The sequence below is a fragment of the Sapajus apella genome, unplaced genomic scaffold (assembly GCF_009761245.1).
Source record: "Sapajus apella isolate SASKATOON/1434 unplaced genomic scaffold, GSC_monkey_1.0 scaffold53, whole genome shotgun sequence".
In the NCBI taxonomy this organism is placed as follows: domain Eukaryota; kingdom Metazoa; phylum Chordata; class Mammalia; order Primates; family Cebidae; genus Sapajus; species Sapajus apella.
In genome coordinates, this window is record NW_022436993.1 from 7,904,023 (window position 1) to 7,927,791 (window position 23,769).

Here is a 23,769-nt window from a genome sequence, read left to right on the forward strand (position 1 = left end):
AAGTTGGGGAGAGGTTCCTGTTGGTCTTATCCTTGTTCCATCTTTCTCATGGTTACAGTGCCCCCAAATTCTATCACATAGATAACTACAAATTTTATTTCTTTCCATCGTGTTTTTTACCTATACATTTCGTCATGCTGAGTGTTTCTGAAAGTTACTTTTACTACATCTGCTATAAAATATTCAAAGGAAAAGAAAGAAAATGAAAAGAGAACAGTAAAAAGGGGAAGGGAAGCGAGGGAAGAGGATGGGGGGGAGAGGAAAGGGGAGGGGGGAGAGGAAAGGGGAGGGGGGAGAGAAAAGGGGAAGAGGGGAGAGGAGAAGAAAGGGGAGGGGGGAGAGGAAATGGGAAGAGGGGAGGGGAAAGGGAAGGAGGAGAGGAGAGAAGACAGAAGAGGACAGAAGAGAGGAGAGGAGGAAAGGGGAAGAAAGAAAAGCAGGAAGGAAGAGAGAATTCCTTATTGCTCTAGGTATCCTATAGAATAAAATGAAAATATACAGATATGTTGCTCAAATCCATTATGCAGGCACCTCTTTACTTTGCTACCCACCATCTCCCTTGGCAAGAAGATCAAGAAGGCACCCTTTCCACTAAGTTGCTCCAGTCCTCTTGTTATCCCCTTTCTGAAACAAACAAACAAGCAGACGCACCTTTCTTGGCCATCCCAAACCACTGTCTTCATGCCTCTAAGACCCTGTAGATTTCACTGAAGGTGTAGCTTTTATGATAAATTTTATTATTCTTTATTTTATTCTGATACTGTTTGTGTTTGTGTTTATATGTCCTGCATGCCAAGCTAGGTGTTGTATTGCCTGAGATGGTGTCTAGATCCTGGCACCCTCAATGGCTAATACACTGCTCTCTGTTCATTCATATTGATCAACACTTTCATTAGGTCTGTGATGTTCTTACTGGTTATCATGCTAGGCCTGAGGATGTCACGGGTGAATAAAACATTATCTACTCTCCTCGAAGTTATAGCTTATTGAAGAAGAAAGATGTGGATTGTTAAAGCTGCGGGATGTGTAAGTAACGTAGTTTACAGTACTACATACGTGTGTGTTACCAGGTGACTGTCTTAGTCTATCTCTGCTGCTCTAACAGAATAACCAAGACTGGGTAATTTATAAACAACAGGAATTTGTTGCTCACAGTTCAGGAGACTGAGAAGTCCAAAATCAAGGTGCCTACAGGTTCAGTGTCTGGCAACAGCCTGTTCCTCATAATTGTGCTGTCTAGGTATCCTCATCTGGCAAGACACAGGAGCAAAAAGCTAGCTTCTATGCTAGCTCTCCTTGCCCTTTTATAGAGCACCGATCTATCATGAAGGTGGAGAACTCATGACTTAATCGTTTCCCCCAAGGCCCCATCTTTTAACATCAACACAATGGGGATTACGTTTCAACATGAATTTTCAAGGGGACACACATTCAAACCACAGCGGGGACCAAACCTAGTCAGAGCAGCCCAGGAAAGCTTTATGAAGAAATGATATTTAAACTGAGATCTGAAAGGTGAACAGTAAAAAGTTAATAACTGGTAATATTTCTCTAATTTAAAAAAAACACAGGATGAACTGACTTTAAAGAGCTTGACAAAAGGTCAGAGAGGGATTTAGAGATTCAACCAATTTTTAGTTATGGCCGTTTCAATGCAAGTGAAGGACGATTAGTAAAAGAAATAGTATTTTATTTGATTTACGGCTTCTCTAAAATCTTCCTCAAGAATAAAGATGATTGTGTGTGTTGCTCTTTCTATGGTTTAGTATCTTGTTTTTTGTGTTTTTTTTCCATACTGAAATAAGCAGCTCCAGTTCAGCAGCTAGATTTGGAGACAGAATTGGAATTCTGAGTGAGATAGACCAGAAGACAAGAATTGAAGTAACGGAAGCAGGAACTTAAGGCAGAAGGCTACGTCAGGACCAGGGCTAAGAGAAATCAGAGTCGACAGATAGGGAGATAGGAGACTCCCACGGTTGAGCCCACAGTCAGGGCAAATGAAACTAGGCTAGTCTGTGAAACAGATAACCGACTGATGCTTAAAAGACAAAATGTGTAATCCCAGCACTTTGGGAGGCCGAGGCGGGTGGATCACGAGGTCAAGAGATTGAGACCATCCTGGTCAACATGGTGAAACCCCGTCTCTACTAAAAATACAAAAAATCAGCTGGGCATGGTGGCGCTTGCCTGTAATCCCAGCTACTCAGAAGGCTGAGGCAGGAGAATTGCCTGAACCCAGGAGGCGGAGGTTGCGGTGAGCCGAGATCGCGCCATTGCACTCCAGCCTGGGTAACAAGAGCGAAACTCCGTCTCCTCAAAAAAAAAAAAAAAAAAAAAAAAAAGAAACACACTCAAATCCTCACAACCACTTGGAAACTGAACAACTTGCTTCTGAGCATCGACTGGATAAACAATGAAATGAAGGCAGAAATAAAGATGCTCTTTGAAACCAATCAGAATGAAGACCCAACTTACCAGAATCTCTGGGACACCTTTAAAGCAGTATCAAGAGGGAAATTTATAGCAATAAATGCCCACATGAGAAACAAGGAAAGATCTAAAAGTGACATACTATCATCAAAATTGAAAGAGCTAAAGGAGCAAGATCAACAAAAACTCAAAACCTATTAGAAGACAAGAAATAACTAAGATCAGAGTCGAACAGAAGGAGATAGAGACACAAAAAACCCTTCAAAACATCAATAAATCCAGGAGCTGGTTTTTTGAAAAGATGAACAAAATAGACTGCTAGCTGGACTAATAAAAAAGAAAAGAGAGAAGAATCAAATAGATGCAATAAAAAAAGATCAAGGGGATATCACCACTGATCTCGCAGAAATACAAACTGCCATCAGAGATTACTGCAAACAGCTCTATGCACATAAACCAGTAAACCAGGAAGAAATGGATAAATTCCTGGACACTGGTACTCTACCAAGACTACACCAGGAGGAAGTTGAAACCCTGAATAGAGCAATAACAAGGGCTGGAGTTGAGGCAGCAATCAATAGCCTACCAACCAAAAAAACCCCAGGTTCAGATGGGTTCACAGCCGAATTCGACCAGACATAAAAAAAAGGAGCCAGTCCTATTTCTTCTGAAACTATATCAAACAATACAAAAAGAGGGAATCTTCCTAACTCATTTTATGAGACCAGCATCATCCTGATACCAAAACCAGGGAGAGACTCAACTAAAAAAGAAAGCTTCAGGCCAATATCCATGATAAACATCAATGCAAAAATCTTCAATAAAATACTGGCAAATTGAATGCAACAGCACATCAAAATGATTATCCATCATGATCAATGCTTCATCCTGCGGGGGATGCAAGGCTGGTTCAACATATGAAAGTCCATAAATGTAATCCATCACATAAACAGAACCAAAGACAAAAACCACATGATTATCGCAATAGATGCAGGGAAGGCCTTCGACAAAATTTAACAGCGCTTCCTCCTAAAAACTCTAGGTATCGATGGAACATATCATAATATAATAAAAGCTATTTATGACAAACCTACAGCCAATATCATACGAAACAGACAAAAGCTGGAAGAATTCCCTTTGAAATCAGGCACTAGACAAGGATGCCCTCTCTCACCACTCCTATTCAGTATAGTATTGGAAGTTCTATACTGGAAGTATTGGAAGCCAGAGCAATCAGGCAAGAAAAAAAAAAAAAAAGCATATTCAATTAGGGACGGGGGAAGTCAAACTGTCTCTATTTGCAGCTGACATGATTGTATATTTAGAAGGCCTCATGGCCTAAAATCTCCCGAAACCGATAAGCAATTTCAGCAAAGTCTCAGGATACAAAATCAGTGTGTGGAAATCACAAGCATTTCTATACACCAATAACAGACTAACAGAGAGCCAAATCATGAGAGAACTCCCATTCACGATTGCTACAAAGAGAATAAAACACCTAGGAATACAGCTAACAAAGGATGTAAAGGACCTCTTCAAGGAGAACTACAATCTACTGCTCAATGAAATAAGAGAGGACTCAAACAGATGGAGAAACATTCCATAGATATGGTTAGGAAGAATCAATATCATGAAAATGGCCATACTGCCCAAAGTAATTTATAGATTCAATGCCATCCCCATCAAGCTACCAATGACCTTCTTCACAGAACTGGGAAAAACCACCTTAAACTTCATATGGAATCACAAGAGAGCCTGCATAGCCAAGACAGTCCTAAGCAAAAAGAACAAAGCCAGAAGCATCACACTGCCGGACTTCAAACTATACTACAAGGCTACAGTAATTAAAACAGCCTGGTACTGATACCAAAACAGAGACATAGACCAATGGCACAGAACAGATGCCTCAGAAGCAACACCACACATCTACAACCATCTGATCTTTGACAAACCTGACAAAAACAAGCAATGGGGAAAAGACTCCATGTTTAATAAATGGTGTTGGGAAAACTGGCTAGCAATGTGCAGAAGGCAGAAACTGGACCCCTTCCTGTCACCTTACGCTAAAATTAACTCCATAGGGATTAAAGACTTAAACATAAAACCTAACATCATAAAAACCGTAGAAGAAAACATAGGTAACACCATTCAGGACATAGGCATAGGCAAGGACTTCATGACTAAAACACCAAAAGCAATGGCAACAAAAGCCAAGCTAAACAAATGGGATCTAATTAAACTCCAGAGCTTCTGTAAAGCAAAAGAAACCATCATTAGAGCAAACTGGCAACCAACAGAATGGGCAAATATTTTTGCAGTCTACCCATCTGACAAAGGGCTAATATCCAGAATCTGCAAAAAACTAAAACAGATATACAAGAAAAAAGCAAACAAACCCATTCAAAAGTGGGCAAAGGATATGAGCAGACACTTTTCAAAAGAAGACATATATGAGGCCAACAAACATATGAAAAAATGCCCATCATCACTGGTCATTAGAGAAATGCAAATCAAAACCATGTCGAGATGCCACCTCACACCAGTTAGAATGGCGATCATTAAAAAATCTGGAGACAACAGATGCTAGAGAGGATGTGGAGAAATAGAAACACTTTTACACAGTTGGTGGGAGTATAAATTAGTTCAACCATTGTGGAAGACAGTGGGGAGCTTCCTCAAGGACCTAGAAATAGCAATTCCATTTGACCCAACAATCCCATTACTGGGTATATATCCAAAGGATTATAAATCATTCTACTATAAGGACACATGCACAAATATGTTCATTGCAGCCCTGTGTACAATAGCAAAGACCTGGAACCAACCCAAATGCTCATCAATGATAGACCAGACAAAGAAAATGTGGCACATAGACACCATGGAATACTATGCAGCCATAAAAAATGATGAGTTTGTGTCCTTTGTAGGCACTTGGATGAATCTGGAAACCATCATTCTCAGCAAACTGACATAAGAACAGAAAACAAAACACCGGATGTTCTCACTCATAGGTGGGTATTGAACAATGAGAACATGTGGACTCAGGGAGAGGAGCATCACATACTGGGGGCAGTGGTGGGGGTGCTGGGGAAGGACAGCAGGGGTTGGGGAGGGATAACATAGGGAGAAATGCCAGATATAGTCAAAGGGAGAATAGAGGCAGCAAACCACCTGGTTATGTATACACCTATGCAACAACCCTGGATGACCTGCACATGTATCCCAGAACCTAAAGTAAAATTTTTTAAAAAAAGTGTCAAAAAAAACTTTCATGTGTTAGGAATTTTTTTTTTTAATGAAGAACATTTTCTGTTCTACTCAAAGTAGTGTAAATCAGTTGATCACAAATTATGAATGCTGATATTTGAAATATGCAAGTGTAAACTTAGACCGCTAGGGTAGGTGCTATCTTTTCATTATGCAAAACAAAACATAATAAGAGCAGAGTATTTCAATATGGAAAAAAAATGACTAAGGTTCATTTCAGTCTCTGTCATTTTAATTAGTTTGGAAATAGGACACAAAGTTGACAATGTTTTATTCATTAATTTTTTTTCTATCTACTCTACACGGCAGATGCTCATGATTTTCTTCATAAAGTAGAATTTTAGGGCAAAAAAAGGAGTGGGTATTTTTATTCTTATTGCTTTGGTTTTTTTATCATAAGGCCAGGTCCGGCACTGGGTTTGGTGTATGAGATATTGCATTCTCCTCTCTCCACCCCATCTCTCTCTCCAATAGCAGGTTGGTGTAGTTTACGCACAATTATAGGTCTTTATTTATTTATTTTTTGAGACAGAGTCTTGCTCTGTCACCCAGGCTGGAGTGCAGTGGTATGATCTTGGGCTCACTGCAACCTCCAACTACCAGGCTCAAGCGATCTCCTGCCTCAGCCTCCTGAGGAGCTGAAATTACACGTGTGTGCCACCATGCCCAGCTAATTTTTGTATTTTTAATAGAGGTGGGATTTCACCATGTTGGCCAGGCTGGTTTGGAACTCCTGACCTCAAGTGATCCACCTGCCTCAGCTTCCCAAAGTGCTGGGATTACAGGCGTGAGCCACCATGCCCGGCCTGTTAGAGGTAGTTTTATTTTCATTGGCCTATGACCCCCAAAGCCCTGCTGTAAAAACCCCAGGCCTCTGGGACCCACTCTGACCACAATGGAAACGTTGAAACCTGGCTTACCTGCTCTCTTGAGGGTCTTTTCAGTTTAGCAATTAGCTTCCCTGTCAGCCTCCACTCCAAAATAAACATACATGGATAGATACAAGCCTAACCCACCAAGACTGACCTGGTACTAAGACCAGTTACACCACAGCCTCCAGCAGAGCAGACCCTACCCTAAATTAGCAGAACAATCGTCAACCTGCACACACAGCCTGGGAATCAAAGTGCGGGGCTGTGTACCACTTTGTGGGTAGCTGACTACCCAGCATTATTGTGGCAATAACTAATCAGTGTAGTGCTTTAACCCATCCTGCTCCACTTTTTCCTTCAAAGCAGGTCTGAAGGAGGTAGTTTTCAATCAAAAAGCACTCTGGTTCAAACAAGCAGAAAAGAAATGGTTGCAGTTCTATCACTGAGAAACACTTCTATCATCCTGATGGTTGTACTTAAAGCTAAAAGGGAATTCATCACAGACCTTTCGGGCATTTTTCTCACAAAACATAGGCTCAAGGTTTTCACAGAAAATCAATAGATGAAGTAACTAACTAAAGCCATACTTAGGATAAGATGCAAACCTAGCTCTTTACAGTGATCACAGTTTGCATATTTCATGTTCCTTTAGAGGGAGAGATCAATCCCATGTTCTGGCAGGATTTTCATCTTGACTATGTTCTTTCTGGGTCATTATTCTTTCTGTTCAATTCACAGAAAACACATAGATTTCACTGCTACACCGAGGCATTTCACTGATGCAAGGACAAATTGCATGTGTTATGGATTAAAGGGAAGCAAAAAAGAAAGGAAGAAATCCTAAGTTTGGGACCTATGGCCATTGTTTACTCGGTGTCTTGCTTTGCGCTGGACACTCAGTCTTTCTCTTCTTTGTGCTCGCACGTATGGTGCAAGGGTGACATCTGCTCCACCTCCATCACAGTGCTGGTGTGAGAATGCCGTGTGATAATGCTATCAAGCTGCAAAGAGCTATACATCTGTTCCTCTGGGAAACAGATGGGAGGAAGCAATGCATCATAACATTGAAGAGCCTGGCTTTGAAGCCACGCAGACCTGGGATCCAACTCCAGCTCTATCATTTACTAGCTGTGTGATCTTGAAAAAGGTCTTTTTTCCACCATAAGCTACAGTTATTCCTAGAAAAGTTTGGTAATAGTGCCCATCTTGGAGTTGTGTGTACTACATGAGATCAGGAATGTAAAGCATTCAGCATGGTGTCTGGCACAAAGTAAAGGCTCTAGAATATGATAGGTGATTTCATTCCTAGGCATTGCTTTTCTTTTTCTTTTTTTTTTTGAAACGGAGTTTCGCTCTTGTTACCCAGGCTGGAGTGCAATGGTGCGATCTCGGCTCACCGCAACCTCCGCCTCCTGGATTCAGGCAATTCTCCGGCACGCGCCACCATGCCCAGCTGATTTTTTGTAGTTTTAGTAGAAACGGGGTTTCACCGTGTTGACCAGGATGGTCTCGATCTCTTGACCTCGTGATCCACTCGCCTCGGCCTCCCAAAGTGCTGGGATTACAGGCTTGAGCCACCGTGCCCGGCCGGCATTGCTTTTCAACACTTGTCGATCAATGCAATGGCGAAGGATACCCTCTGCCTTCACACTGTCCTTTGTACCAAGGAGAATGTCTAGAAATTGGTGGTTATCTTTGGCCCTTGGTCATAGAACTGCTGAACACTCATTATCTTCCTTTCGCTCCCTTCTGCTGTTGATGTCCAATGCTGCTTTATAATAGCAAAGACTTGAGACAAGAGTTTTTACCATTGCCTTTCTTTTGTGTCTCCTCCACCGGCTAGTGTCTCCAGTGGCTCATTATGCCTGATAATATCTGGATTACACTGAGTCCAGAAAGATCATCCTTGCCTCTTCACTAATGGCTGTCCCAAATCTAACTCTACATCATTTCTTATCTTTGCAGGTGGCAGCTAGGATGTGCCAGAACATAGCTATCATTGGTTCATTTGAGGGAAAACAAATCACTAGCGATGTGATCTGTTTCTAAATGTAAGATTAAAAAGCATATTATTATTATCTTTGTTTTTTTAAGACAGAGTCTCACTCTATCCCCTAGGCTGGAGAGCAGTGGTATGATCTTGGCTCACTGCAACTTCCACCTCCTGGGTTCAAACAATTCTCCTGTCTCAGCTTTCCAGGTAGCTGGGATTACAGGCATGCATCACCATGCCAGCCTAATTTTTGGTTTTTTAGTGGAGACAGGGTTTCACCGTGTTGACTAGGCTGGTCTCAAACTCCTGACTTCAAATGGTCCACCCACCTTGGCCTCCCAAACTGCTGATATTACAGGCATGAGCCACCACACCCAGCCAAAAAACACATTATTGATTGGTATATGAAAATAAAGCTCATATTCCACAAATACGGGAAATCAGGGACCATAAATTTTTATTTTCTCTATGAGTAGTAAACATCTCATGGATAGCTAGAGAATTTAAAAAATTCATGTATAAATTCTAGTCACTTATGAGCTAAAGTGTTCATTTTATAAACAAGCTGGCATCCTGTTAGATGTTATATGAAGTAAAATTTAATTAAGACATTTCAAAATATTTAGTTTCATCCCAAATATCATTCCATTCCTATGATAGAAAATTTAGAAAAATAAAGAGATGCTGGAAGAACAATCTAAAGTCAAACATAATCCTCGCACCTACAGATGATGACCATGTACACTTTGATGTACTTTCTTCATTTTTCTCTTTATGTTTTAATTTATAAAACTTGTATATATTTATAGTGTATGACATGTTGTGATAATATATATGTACACAAACTGTGGAATTGCCAAATCAAGTTAATTAACATATGCATGACCTCACAGGTTTACAATTTTTTTGTGGTAAGAACACTTAAAATCTACTTTCTTAGTAATTTTCAAATATACAGTATGTTGTTTTTAACTATAGTCACCATGTTGTACAATCAATTTCTTGACGTATTTCTCCCAACTGAAATTTTGTATTCTTTTACTAACATTTCCCCCATCTCCCACCCCACTCCCCTGACCCTAGACCCTGGTAACCACCACTTCCTTCTCTGCTTCTATGAGTTCAACTACTTCATATTCTACATAGAAGTGAGATCATGTGGTACTTGTCATTCTGTGCCTAGCTTATTTCACTTAACATAATGTCCTCCAGCTAATTCATGTTGTTGCAAATGGCAGGACCTCCTTTTTTATGGCTGAATAGTATTGCACTGTGTATCTAGTCACATTTTCTTTGTTCATTCATTTGTTGATAGACACTTAGGTGTGTTCCATGTCTTGGCTATGTTTAATAGAATTGCAAAAAGCATGAGAGTGCAAGCCAAGCACAGTGGCTCATACCTGTAATCCCAGTTACTTCAGAGCCTGAGGTAGGAGGATTGCTTGAGGCTAGGAATTCAAGATTGATAAACCTGGGAAACATAGCAAGACTTCATCGCTAAAAAAAAAAAAAAAAAAAAAACCCCAAAAAACACAACAAAAAAACTAGGCCTGGTGGCTTGCATCAGCATCAGTAGTCCCAGCTACTACAGAGGCTAAGCTGGAAGAATCACTTGAACCCAGGAGTTGGAGGCTTCAGTGAGCTATGATTGCACCACTGCACTTCAGCCTGGATGATAGAGATCTCAGCTCTTCAAAAACATAATGGGAGTTTAGATATCTCTTTGACATACTGACTTCATTTTCTTTGGATATATACCCAATAGTATCATTGCTAGATCAGATGGCAGTTTTATTTATTTATTTATTTATTTATTTATTTATTTTTGAGGAAACTCCACACTGTTTTTCTATGAGGGCTGTACTAATTTCCAATTGCTTTTTTGTGGAGAGTTTTAACTAGGTCATTTCCAAGTGTATTTTTGTCCTGTTCTGCTGAAGACTGGCTTACAGTAAAGACATGTGAATGTCACAAATCTAGACCCCTTCCAGAGTCATACTGAGCACTTAACACCTTTAGCTTTAGGATTTTCCAAGACTGTGAAAACTGGGCTCACTTTCCAAGGCATCTAGAAGGATTGTTTAAAGCACAATGCCGACAAATGCTCGCTGTCTTAAAAATGTGCCCCTAAACCTCAACTATTTGGCTAAAAAGTTAAGAGGCAAGTTTCAGCAAATTGACTTGTATAGTATTATTCTCAGTTCTGCTAGAAAGAGAGTAATAAATTGCAATTGACAATAGCACAGGCACCTTATTTGGATTTGTTTTCTTAGTGTCTTCCATTGGGATTTACAAGATCCACATGAGCTCTGAAAAAGCAACAATTTCCTGTCTATTAAGCCCCAAATGGAAAAATAACAAATACAATGAAAAACAGCAACCTAGTTGACAGATTAATATATATTAATCCCATCTCCATGGTTAAGAGATGGAAAATTATTATTGAATAAGACTCTTTCATCAAACCAAATATTTCCTAATGCTCCAAAGTACGTATCTGGCATTGCTTCCGCCTTACACATCTGCTTCTCTTTTTGAACTCTGATATTAATCTCAAGGTTGCATGCAGCTGTACAGTTCTAAGATAATTAGTTCTTTCCATTATACATTATGACTGATAGGGCAGACCTCAAAAACATTCAGAGCTTGGATTTGCATAAACTCCAGGCAGTTAGAAGACTTTCCCAAAATTCAAATCAATCTCCTGGAAAAACTTGTACAATTTCCAGATCCTTCCTGGAATATTTTATATTATACCTCTCTTAGAATATTTTCTCTTTTTTTCCTCATTTCTCTGCATTTTTATACTTAATTGCTGACAAAATTTCATGAATCTCTTTGGAATATTTCAGAGAAAATCAACCTGAAGTAGGTGACCCCAGCCCTTATAGGTAGGTATGCCAGCAAAGCATTGAGCTGGTTTTTATACAGTGTTAAACACGAAGCATTTTGACATTTCCTCCAGAGCTTCCAGATTTTGAAAACATCCATAAAAGAGTGGTTTTATAGTTATCTTCCCATAAGAGATGAAACCAATCATCCCCAAAGACATTGACAATGCTTCATGTCATGCATGAGTATTTCCTTCCGCAGTAGGGCAGTCATCCATAGAGTGGGTTTCAGGGCCTCTCAAAGAAAAAAGACTTGATTTTTGTTCTTGCTTTAGGTCAAATGCTTTGTGTCCACTGAAGGAGAGAGGAAGCCAAGAAGGAAGTGAGATGGAATCCTGACATCAGAGTGTCCAGGAGCTGGACTTCAAGCGAATAAAACATTCTAGAATGGAAGAATATTTTAAGCAAATTGCAGTGTTCCCTTCCAATAAATGCAAGCCAACTTGAACTGATCCAGCAATACCACCCAGGCAGCCATCATTTCTAAAACTCAGTTTCATGAACATGCTTTCAAAAGGAAATCTGTTTCCAATTTCAAAAGGAATGTGGTTTCAAAAGGAAAATTCTCTACAGCATTCTTATTTGATGTATACCTAGTGAAAAGATATATCATATCTTGGTTATTAATCCTCCAGAAAGACAGCCCTTCTCCTTAGAAATAAACAAATGAAATGGCAAAATGGCTGACCATGGTGTGGAAATGATTCTCAGGTGTGCTGATGGTTTGGAGTTCCTTTTTCTCTTTCTTGCATATTGTCCCTACTAGAAATACTGTAGATTCTGCTCAGACAATAACTATCATAGCTATCAAGCTTTCTGGTTCTTATATATACAAATTTTTTAATATGGAAGGTCACAGTATCTAAATATTTCTTTGCTTTTACAAAACCAAATTTCATAATCTGGCCAAAACCCTGCCAATAGTCTTAACCCAGTAGGAAAGTATGTTGTTTGTATTTGTTATTCTATGTGCTTTGTTTTGTTAAGTTGGCAGGAGGCCTGGGGGAAGTGCACGCATGTTATGAGATGGCTTGGTTTTTTTGTATTGTTTTGTTTTTTGTTTTTTGAGACAGAGTCTCCCTCTGTCACCCAAGCTGGAGTGCAATGTTGCGATCTTGGCTCACTGCAACCTCTGTCTCCCAGGTTCAAATGATTCTCCTGCCTCAGTCTCCCCAGTGGGTGGGATTACAAGTGCCTACCACCACACTCGGCTAATTTTTGTGTTTTTTAGTAAAGATAGGGTTTCCTCATGTTGGCCAGGCTGGCCTCGAACTCCTGACTTCAAGTGATCCTCCCAAAGTGCTGAGACATTAGGCATGAACTATCGCACCCAGCCAGACCACTGTTTTTTAATTTGTTCCCTTCTTTGACTTCCATGACGCCATGCTGGCCTGGTTTTCTTCCTGCCTTTCTGGACAATCTTTCTCTGTCTACACTGCCGGATGCTCCACTATCTGACACTCCTGTGTTAAAATTTATCAGGCATTATTCTTAAGTCTTCTGTTCTTCTTACTCCAGGCTCTTTTTGGGGTTAACAGTATTCACTTTCATAGCTCCCAGACTTATTCCTGAAGTCCAGATTTCTTTTTGGCAGGGATTGGAATCACATCCAAATGGCTACTAAAAAATTTAACTTCTCTGTCTCCAATTCAGTGTGCTGAATTGAGCTCTGATCTTCAAACCTGCTCCCCCTTCTTACTTCCCCATCTGAGGTAGATTAAAGATGCCCCCAATTTATTTGATACTAGTTTCATCCCCTGCCCTTATATCTGGACAAGCTTGTTCAGAGTGATGCTGCGCAGCTTCTGGGCCCAGCCTTTAAGAGGCTGGCACCTCCTACCTGCTATCTCTTGGAGTACTTGAAATATATAATATCTACAACCAGAATTTGTTACCTAAATGTAAGATGACACCATAACCAAATATCAAAACACAGTGTCAGCTCTGGGATCAGGCGGTGGGTGGAAGGTGAAAGTGATAGTTGATTAGGATTTGAAGTTGAAAGACAGCAAGGGAAATGCTGCAGAAGAAAATGACCTGTATTATGCGGCGGTGAAAAGTGTAGCAAAACTGTCGCCTGTAGAGTATGGTACAGAAAATGTCTAATAAGTTCATGGAGCTGGCTAAGGAGATTTCCAGGTAAAATGTCAAAAGGGCCATCTGGTTTCTTTTAGCTGCATGTGGTAAAATATAAGAAGAGAGAGATAAGCTTTAAAAAAAAAAGATTAAGCTTTCAACCTAAGTTTAGAGGAAATATAAAGAATACAGGACTTGCTGTGTTCAAAAATAAACTTTCTCACCGTCATTTTTACCCAGGGAAAAAAAATGTTCAAAGTGAAAAATGACTCTAGGGCAAAGACCAAATCCAGGCCTCTATCAGTAAACCGTGGTCTTAGGGCAAAGATTTCAAGAGTATGCCTATAAGATTCTTTGTTAAATTCAAAGACTTCAGAAAAATTTCAAGGTATACCTAGTAGGACTTCTGAGAATGAAAAGGCCTGCAATTAAGAATCATAGCTACTTTAGTTAAAATAACAGGGCTTTTAGGTGTTAAGGGCAATATTCCACAGCAGTGTCACCAGCTGCCCAAGGCACAGAAGGTGTGTCTTGGAAAGAATTGTGAGTGTGACTTCCATGTAATGAAATTGACTATAAATTGATAAACAAGAAACCCACAAATGTTTTAAAGAAATTATATCAGTTAGGAATGAAATGGAACAGTACACAGTAAAAAGAGACGTTTAGAACTCCCAAATGTCCATGGAAAGGAAGTAGGCTGAGAAAAGTACTTAGCTGCAACACAGATGATTTCTTAATGGAAGATGAAGGATGACTTCGGGGCTAGGACTAAAAACCAAGAGGACAGAGCCAATAGCTCTGCAGGATAATTTCCATAGAGTGGGAATTGCCCTAATCAAGAAACTGCAATGTGTGCTGTTGTGAACTATAAACTTGCAAATGACCAGTGCCTGCCACATGGTTGTGTTCTGTTTCTTTTAAATGAGACTATTACAGTTAGGCTAACCCCAGTCTACTGTTTTATGTTGAGTGGGGAACACTGAACTTCAGACTCATAGGAACTATACCTAATGAGCCTCACCTACACCTGAACCTGATTTCAGTGATAATGAGATCTTGGACTCTGAGTTGATGCCATAATGGGATTAGATTTGGGGGAGCTTTGGGAAAGGATGAGAGTATTTTTCACATGGAAGGAGAGTAAATCATTTGTAGCCAGACAAACAAATGATACATAAGGATGTATAAATGTATTGGAATATCTGTTTATGATGATAAATGGTATCCACAAATTCTTTGACTATTCACCCACTGCATCTGAGTAGGCTTGATGATTAGAATATGGCAAAAATAATTTTGTGCCAAATTTTTAGATCCATGTTTTAAGAGACTGGAAGCTTCCACTTCCTGTTTCTCAGAATACAAAGTTTTGCAATCTAACCATCTTTTTCAAGGAAGGCCAGGCCACATGGAGAGGGCCACATGTGAAGAAACTGAGGTCACTGGCCAAGAAGCCTGGGTTCCATCTGACAGCCAGAACCACCTTGCCAGCCAAGTAAGGGAATCATCTTGGAAAAAGAGTGAGGTGACTCAGTTTATATCACATGGGGTTGAAATGAACCATCCCCTTTTCGCCTTCAAACCCAAATTGCAAATTTGTAGGCAAAATAAATGGTTGTTGTCTTAAGCCACTAAATGTGAAAATGCTTTGTTATGGAGCAATAGATTACCAAAATAACTTCACAGTAATTGATACCATAATAAGCCATTACTCAAGACATTGGATGGAGCTCTTGACATCTTCCTCTTCCTTATGGGCTAAATTGATTTTGTTGCTTCAATGCTTCATAGGTTTCTCCAGATTGCATCCACCAGCTGTTAATGGCCTATTCTCTTAGTAAGAGGGAACTAGCTTATATTCAGCTAGCCAATAACCCAAATGAATGTCCTTATTCATATTCACTTATGTATTATGAGAATTATTTGCAATATATATACCAAGAGTAAAATAACTGGATTGTCAGGTATATAGGTAGTTAAGCAAAGTGGATATTAACGAATTGTTTTCTAGAATTGTTGCATCAGTTAATGCTCCCAGTGGAAATACACAAGCATTCTTTTTCTCAGCATCTTTACCAATTCATCATATTTTGATTACTTGTTACTATTCATCATCTTTTGCCAACAATATGGACATAAATTGATATCTGGATGTTTTAACTTTTCCTTTTTCTTATTATAATGCATCCTTGTTAACTATTCAGATTTCCTCTCTGATTTACACATTTTTGAGAAGAGTTCTCTTCTCTTAAAATTTCCAATATTTTTATTAATTGTCAGAAGTTCCATGTAGATTTTAGGTATTCATCTGGCTTTGCTTTCAGGAATGGAAAATAATACTCAGTTGCTGCCTTCTAATTTTATCCATCCATTCACTCGGTAAGTAGACATGCTTAATATGATACAGTTATATTCATCAATATTTTGTCTCCTGATGCTATGAAAACCTTTTGGCTTTTCATGTTTTTAAGAAGATCTTCTCTACTTTCAGGTTACAAGAACTTATATATTTCCTCCTCTTAGCTTTATGGCTTTAATTCTCATGTTTAGAAGCTTAAAGTCTCTGGAATCCATTAACTTTGTTATGGTGAAAAACAGGACCCAGCTTTTTATTTTTTCTTAACAAGGTGCAGTTCTCCCGGTACTATGTATTAAACAGTCTGATATTTCCTTGTTTTATTTTAAAGCAATCTAGCCATATTTCAGAAGCATTTGAATTGTCTCTCCTGTTTTTCTGGAATATTAGAAGTTTCTGTTCCAGCACCATTAAGTATTTATTACATCCTTTTCTTATCTATTTATACTGGCTGGAGCAAGTATCTTTCCTTTGATATTCTTTTCCAAATTTGACTTACCTACGAGAGGGTCTAGTTTTGGGGTTTTTTGTTAATCTATTTCATTTGGTTCTATATGAGCATTTTAACCTCTAATTCTGGAAATGTCTGAACATTTTTCCTAAAAATATTTTTCTTTTCTACTATTTGTCTTTATTATAAAGATATTTCTATTTCTCTTTGCCACATAGCTTAACTTTTATATCTTTCTCCTGTTTATGCCTTCCTGAAGACTTCTAAGAGTTTTTCTACCTCATCTTTCTGCTCACAAATTCTGCTCTCTTCTGCTCAAATTCTTTTGCTATTTATTCCCTTTGTTGGGTTTGTAATTTCAACTCTTGTATTTTCACGTCAATAATTTTCCTGGATTTAAAAAACGTAGATATTAGATCCTGCATTATGTGATTAGCATCTGCCCTTATTTCTTGGAGGATATTTATATATCATGCTTATTTTAAATGTTTCCCTGCTGTATTAATGCTTCTCCACCTGGCATAGATTGTATGATTTTGTTATCTCTCTTTGATGTATGTTGTAGGTCTCAGATAGATTTTAGAGTTAGATCTTAGGTAGGTGATCTTAGCTAGGTCATTGTTGAGCTAGCTAGGATGTTGTTGAGATGTAGTATATTCACAAATGAGAAGACTCAATATACCAAAGATTCCAGTTCTACTGAAATTAATCAGTGAATCCAGGTCATATTCCTTAGAGGTCCCCTCGCCGCTTCTTTGGGGAAGGAAACATTTTCCCTTCCTGGAGCACAAGGAAGGGTATTGTATGCCACTGTAGAGTGCTTTCACCTGTAGGAATACCCTCTCTGTCAATCTCTACCTTCATGGAAACACCCTCTTCCTCCAGAAAGAGGCGTTGGTACCACTGATTTTGATTTTGTACCACCTCCAGGAAAAAGGGTGTTTCCATGAAGGCAGGGATTAATAGAGAGGGCTTGAGCTGAATAGAGGAAATTTCCATGGCTGGCCACCTTGCTGCAACTGTTGATAAATGCTACTCTGTGCAGCAGGGCTTAGCAGTTGTGGCTGCCACTGCTTTTTTTTTTTTTTTTTTTTTTTTTTTTTTTTTTTTTAATGCTTTGCTAGGATGACAGAGTAGGTGACAATGCATTCAGGCAGTTTTGAGGAAAAAAAAAAAAGAAAGGATACAACTTGAAATCTGTCCTACAACGTATCCTTTGACCATGTTGCCCTCTTCTCCCTTCCCCTGGAATTCCATTTCCTTTCCATGCCAGGTAACCGCATCCTGATGCCCTGATGGTTTTGAGTAATTTAAAAATTATTTTTCAGATACATACACATGCCCCTCACTTACATGACACCCCCAGGGATGGGATGAGATTGGGATCTTGCAGGCCTTGTTCGTTTGCTCTCCTCTCAGGAATAAGCAGCTTATTTATTTGCTATTGATTTGTAGAAATTATTCTTACATTTAAAATACTATTTTTTTAACACAGACAAACATCTTTAATTAGCCTGTGTCTTTGGCTTTTATTATGCCGACATTTTAAATTTTCATGTAGTCAAATGTATCCATAAAATGATATAATCAAATGTCATTAACTTTTATGAGTGAAATACTTTGAGCCTTGTCCAATAAATCCTTTTTGAGGTTGCTTTATTTTCTTATAGTATTCTGAAAGTTTTGTTTTCTATATTGAGATCTACCACCCATGTAGAATTTACTTCATTTATTTATTTATTTTTTGCATGGTAGGAAGAACACCTACCATGTTTTTTCATCTGGAAAATCAGTGGTATAAACATCTCTTGTTTCTGAATCCACCCTCTCCCCACTGATTTCTAATACTACTTGAATCATATTCTCATACCTCTAACTAATTCTCACATATAGCTAGTGCTGTCTGGGAAGCTAATATGTTTCATTGATCTAACATCTATGTATCCCTTTGCCAAAACCACATTTTAAAAATTACTACAGCTTTCTAAGTTCTGATATGTGCTAGAAAAAAAAAATCCATCATTATTGCTCTGTCATTCCTGGCTCTTCATGCTGCCACTTGAATTTTAAAATCAATTTGCTACCTTTATCCAGGTAGTATTTGAATTAGATTTACATTGGATCAAAGATCAATCGATAGAAATCATGAACACTCCTTAGCACTGTCACTACTCATCACAAAATATAGTAGGAAGATAATATTTATGAGGGAAACAAAACTAGATACCTAGAAATAACCCAGCAAAATGTGTAAAAGAATTTGATGAAAAAAATTACAAAATGTTATTAAAAACACAAAAATGGCCTGCACAAATGTTGAGATGTAGTACGTTCATAAAGACTCAATATACCAAAGATTCCAGTTCTACTGAAATTAATCAGTGAATCCGGCTCAATCCTATTCAGTTTGAACAAACAAAAATATTCCTTAACATACTTGTCTAGTTGTCCAAAATAGCGTGAAATTATTTTTACCTCCTTTCAGCGCAGTGCCAGGAATTTAGCATGTTGTGCTCCTTTATCTTCTCTCCCTTTCTATTTCCTACCCTCACCAACATCTTCATACCTTTAAAAAAAAAAAAAAAAAAAAAGCTTCTTCTAAACTAGACCCCTACCTGACACCTTACACTAAAATTAACTCCAGATGGATTAAAGACTTAAACATAAGACCTAACACCATAAAAACCCTAGAAGAAAACCTAGGCAAAACCATTCAGGACATAGGCGTAGGCAAGGACTTCATGACAAAAACACCAAAAGCATTGGCAACAAAAGCCAAAATAGACAAATGGGATGTAATTAAACTCCAGAACTTCTGCACAGCAAAAGAAAACAATCATTAGAGTGAACCAGCAACCAACAGAATGGGAAAAAAATTTTGCAGTCTACCAATGTGACAAAGGGCTTACATCTAAATTCTACAAAGAACTAAAACAGACTTATAAGAAAAAAACAAACCCATTCAAAGGTAGGCAAAGGATATGAACAGACACTTTTCAAAAGAAGACATACATGAGGCCAATAAACATAAGAAAAAATGCTCATCATCACTGGTCAATAAAGAAATGCAAATCAAAACCACGTTGAGATACCATCTCATGCCAGTTAGAATGGCAATTATTAAAAGCTCTGGAGACAACAGATGCTGGAGAGGATGTGGAGAAATAGGAACACTTTCACACTGTTGATGGGAGTGTAAATTAATTCTACTATTGTGGAAGACAGTGTGGCAATTCCTCAAGGACCTGGAAATAGAAATTCCATTTGACCCAGCAATCCCATTACTGGTGTATATCCAAAGGATTATAAATTGCTCTATTATAAAGACACATGCACATGTATGTTCAGTGTGGCACTGTTTACAATAGCAAAGACCTGTATTCAACCCAAATGCTCATTGATGATAGGATGAACAGAGAAAATGTGACACATATACACCATGGAATACTACGCAGCCATAAAAAACAATGAGTTTGTGTCCTTTGCAGGGACTTGGATGTATCTGGAAACCATCATTCTCAGCAAACTGACATAAGAACAGAAAATCAAACACCGCATGTTCTCACTCATAGGTGGGTGTTGAACAATGAGAACACATGGACATAGGGAGGGGAGCAACACACACTGGGGTCTGTTGGAGGGGACTCAGGGAGGGCCTGCGGTGGGTAAGGAGTTGGGGAGGGATAACATGGGGAGAAATGCCAGATATAGGTGATGGGGATGGAGGCAGCAAACCACATTGCCATGTAGGTACCTATGCAACAATCCTGCATGTTCTTCGCATGTACCCAAGAACCTAACGTGCAATAAAATATATTAAATAAAAATGTTTCTTCTATAATTTATTACAAAACAACTCTCTTGTTTTGTTTCTCTGTCATTCTAAATATTCCCTGGCTGATCTTCTTGGTTTCTAGTTTTCCCATGCTACGTTTTCCATCCTTATTTCTCTTCCATTTGCATTGTGTGTACTTCCATGCTTCTGTGATCTTTTCTGTGATGACAACTCCCAAATCTGTCTTCATGTCAGGTTGGTCCCTTGAATTACAGGCTTACATATCTACTTGCTGAATAAGGCAAACCTTTTTCTCTATCCTCCAGTGACTTAAAATATAGTATGTCCCAAATCAAATTCATTTCTTTGCTTGAGAATCTGTTTCACTTATGTCTTCAATAAATGCAATTGCTACCTACAAATACTTTCAAACCAAAGTGGGGTGTCAGACACCTGCAGCATAATATGTCTAAATAAAAAGAGTTGCTTTGCTCGTGAGGATTTTTCCCACTGTAAGTTTTATTTGCACTTTTTCACAACTTCGTGTCAAGTAATGCTCACATTATTCTCCTTTGTCTTTGTGACTTCGAGCCCAAGAAAACCCACTGATGTGCTTAATAAGTACGTGGTGCATACAGGTTCCAAATAAGTTCACAGCTGTGCATGTATGACATTTTGATGGCAAAGAACTAAAACATTTCATGATGTTATAGATTAGATGAAGTCTGTTAGGAACATAAAAAATTTAGACTATGGAGTCAACAAATATTACAGTATAAAGATATTGTCCAAGTATCAGAAAACCTACAGTTATGCGTGTCTGAAAAACAAAATTAAAGAAATGTATCTATGTACACACCAAATGCTTCTCATCTGTTTTCAACTTTGGCAATCCACCTGGATGTTTTGTGGTTACAATTGCATATAAGGTGGACAGCTGTCAGCAAATGATGTAATTACTTGTCTTTCCATTCCTTTCTTCTGTTTATGTCCACTCTTCCCATTGCAGTCTCAAAGCTTATATGCTCACCTAACGGAAAGGTGGGCTGTGGGTACTTCACCTGGCATACCTACAAGTCTTTGCTTGAACCATATGCCTGCCTTGAAGACCGAGCAAATTAAGAAATAGATGAAACCGATATCCCTGCTTAGAAGCAAAATAAGTAGAGAAAGCTAATTGCAGACACAACAATGAAGATGGACAATTAAGTTTATTTTCTCCATTTCACAGCCTGCCTCAGAAACCTTTCATTTGCAATTATTTCTATTCTTTCCATTTTCAACATGAAATATAATCTAGACCCACGCTCACCCCCCAGCCTTATTTCCTCTTAGCCTATCAGTGGCTAACAGGAAGCTTGGTTGACTGTGTGGTCTGTACGACTATAGACAGCAAGCCAGACAACTTTAAAGGTGTATTCTATAATAGAGAGAATCAGATTCAGCCCTGTAATGAGTGTCTAACTTTGGGCAAATAATCTCCCTGAACTTTAGTTTCTTCATCTATGAAATAAACAATATTGCCTTTGCAGAGACTGCATGACAGGGGCTGCCTTTGGGGCACTGAACAGTCTTCAGCTAGATTGAAGGAAACCCAGAACATGGCCTGGTCCAAACCAAGAAATGTATAGATTTTGAATATGGTGACTAGGCAAGGGGCACTTTGGGCTAAGACTCTAGGCTCTGTGACTCTTCTCTATAGTGCATTTGGTGTCATTATTGAGAAAACACAAGGTGCAGAAGATGACCTAAACACAGTAGCAGCCGGAACCATGACAGGCATGTTGTATAAATGCACAGGTAGTCTTTGAGGGATGGCACGAGGTGGTCTGACAGGACTAACACTTAACAGCCTCTATGCGCCATATAATAACTGGGAGCACATGAAAAGCTCCTTGCTCCAACAGTCGCTCTGAACATTTTGCCAACTCATGAATGGAGGACACTTCAGTAGACATCTAGATCATTTTATAAGTCAGACTGGAGTTATTCTCTCTTCTACCCTATAATTAGTTTGAAAAATTGGGGATTTTGGTCTGCCGTGATGAAAATCTTAGATTGTTGACCAAGACTGGCACTTGTTCCAGCCATTAGTGAGTTGAAGCCACAGCCCTTTGGTGACTTTCTGAGTAACGTGGTTCTCCTCTCCTTTGGAGAAGATCTTGCATGTATCTGTTCTTCTGCCCCATGAACTAAAAATCCACTTACTCCCAGAATTCAGCTTGTGCTTGTCAGTACTATATCACCAAGTCTGTTCATTTAATGATCCAAAACTGTAATGCTGCACTGTATTCCAAATAAAGTGTAAAAACAGACACAAAGTTTAAAAAAAATGAGCTCATACACCTCAAATGCTGAACACATTTGACTGGAGTATAAGCACTGCAAATGCAGTAGCTTAATTAGAAAGGCTCAGCCCAGCAGGAACAGACCAATCTGCCTATAAAAGCAACTATATTTCCACATTAGCAAACTCCATTCTTATCTGAGCCCTGAGTCATCCTTCCAGCACACAGTGCTCTTCTGTACCATGCTGGGCTTAGTTCACGCAGTCTCCTCATTTCCACCACATTACTGGTTTTCCCAGTTCACCATCAGTGTCTGATCTCCTGATGGCTGGTTGACTCTTTGGTATTTGTTCTCTTTCCTGAGCTGCACTCAATGAAAAGCCAAGCAAATATATCCCAATCCTTCCAGAATCAGCCCAGCTGCCTGTACTTGACCCTGAAGTGTCTAGTGTTTTGGTCCAAATGAAAATGTATTCATGACTTTGAAGGAATGCTTGGAGTAGCATTAATAAGGTCATGTGACTCTAAAAATGGAGATGTCTGCTGCAGTTTCCCAAAAGATGGAAGACTTCCCTTTATGGTAAGTATCTTGGATACTTGGAATAAATAGCTCATTGGAATTTGAGATATTTCAGGGATACCATTCTAACATAACAACATCTTCTAACAAATTTAATGCCAGATGAGTCCAGGATATTAAAAAGCAATTTGATAAAGTAAAAGAGCTTTCTTCTTATCAAAATGAAGTCATCTGAAAGTTATCCTGTCAATATACCCTGCAGATATAAATTCATCAAAATTATTTTTGGGGAAAATAAATAACCTTACTTGAGACTACATACTTCTCCAACTTCCCATTTCTCTGCTCCCCTTGTGAGCTACACTGCAAAAGAGCTGTCTATACACACTCTATCCACTCCCTTCTTTCTCACCCTCTCTCAAATGCCCTTCCATCAAGTTCACATTTTAACAATTTTATCAAAGCTGCTCTTGTCAAGGTCTCCAATGACCTCCCTGTTTCCAAATACAAAGGCTGATTGCCAATCGTCATCATATTTAATCTTTCACTCCCTCCTTGCTTGGAATCTTCTGCTTCACTTGGCTTCCTCATGGCCATTCTCTCTTGTCTCTCCTCTGACTTTGCTGGCCACAAGCCAGTAATCTCTTTTCCTGATTTTTCCTCCTTTCCATCACCCTGAGCATCAGAGTTTAGGCATCTTGTCCTAATTTCACCCTTTTCTCTGTGTGTAACGTCTCTCCAGGGATCTCACCCACTCTCATGTCTTCAGTGACCTGCACCTGCTGATAACACCAACACTTTAATCTCTCAGCACAAAACTCTTCTACACTCTGGACTCATTTATTCT

At 39.0% G+C, this 23,769-nt stretch overlaps 1 long non-coding RNA gene across 1 annotated transcript; it reads left to right on the forward strand.

Annotated features, from left to right (window-relative positions):
• Positions 1 to 435: 435 nt before the first annotated feature.
• Positions 436 to 12,405, forward strand: LOC116527220. The gene is made up of 3 exons (XR_004258435.1): positions 436 to 1,026; positions 8,535 to 8,620; positions 11,729 to 12,405. It is a non-coding gene; the product is annotated as an uncharacterized LOC116527220 (long non-coding RNA).
• Positions 12,406 to 23,769: the final 11,364 nt, after the last annotated feature.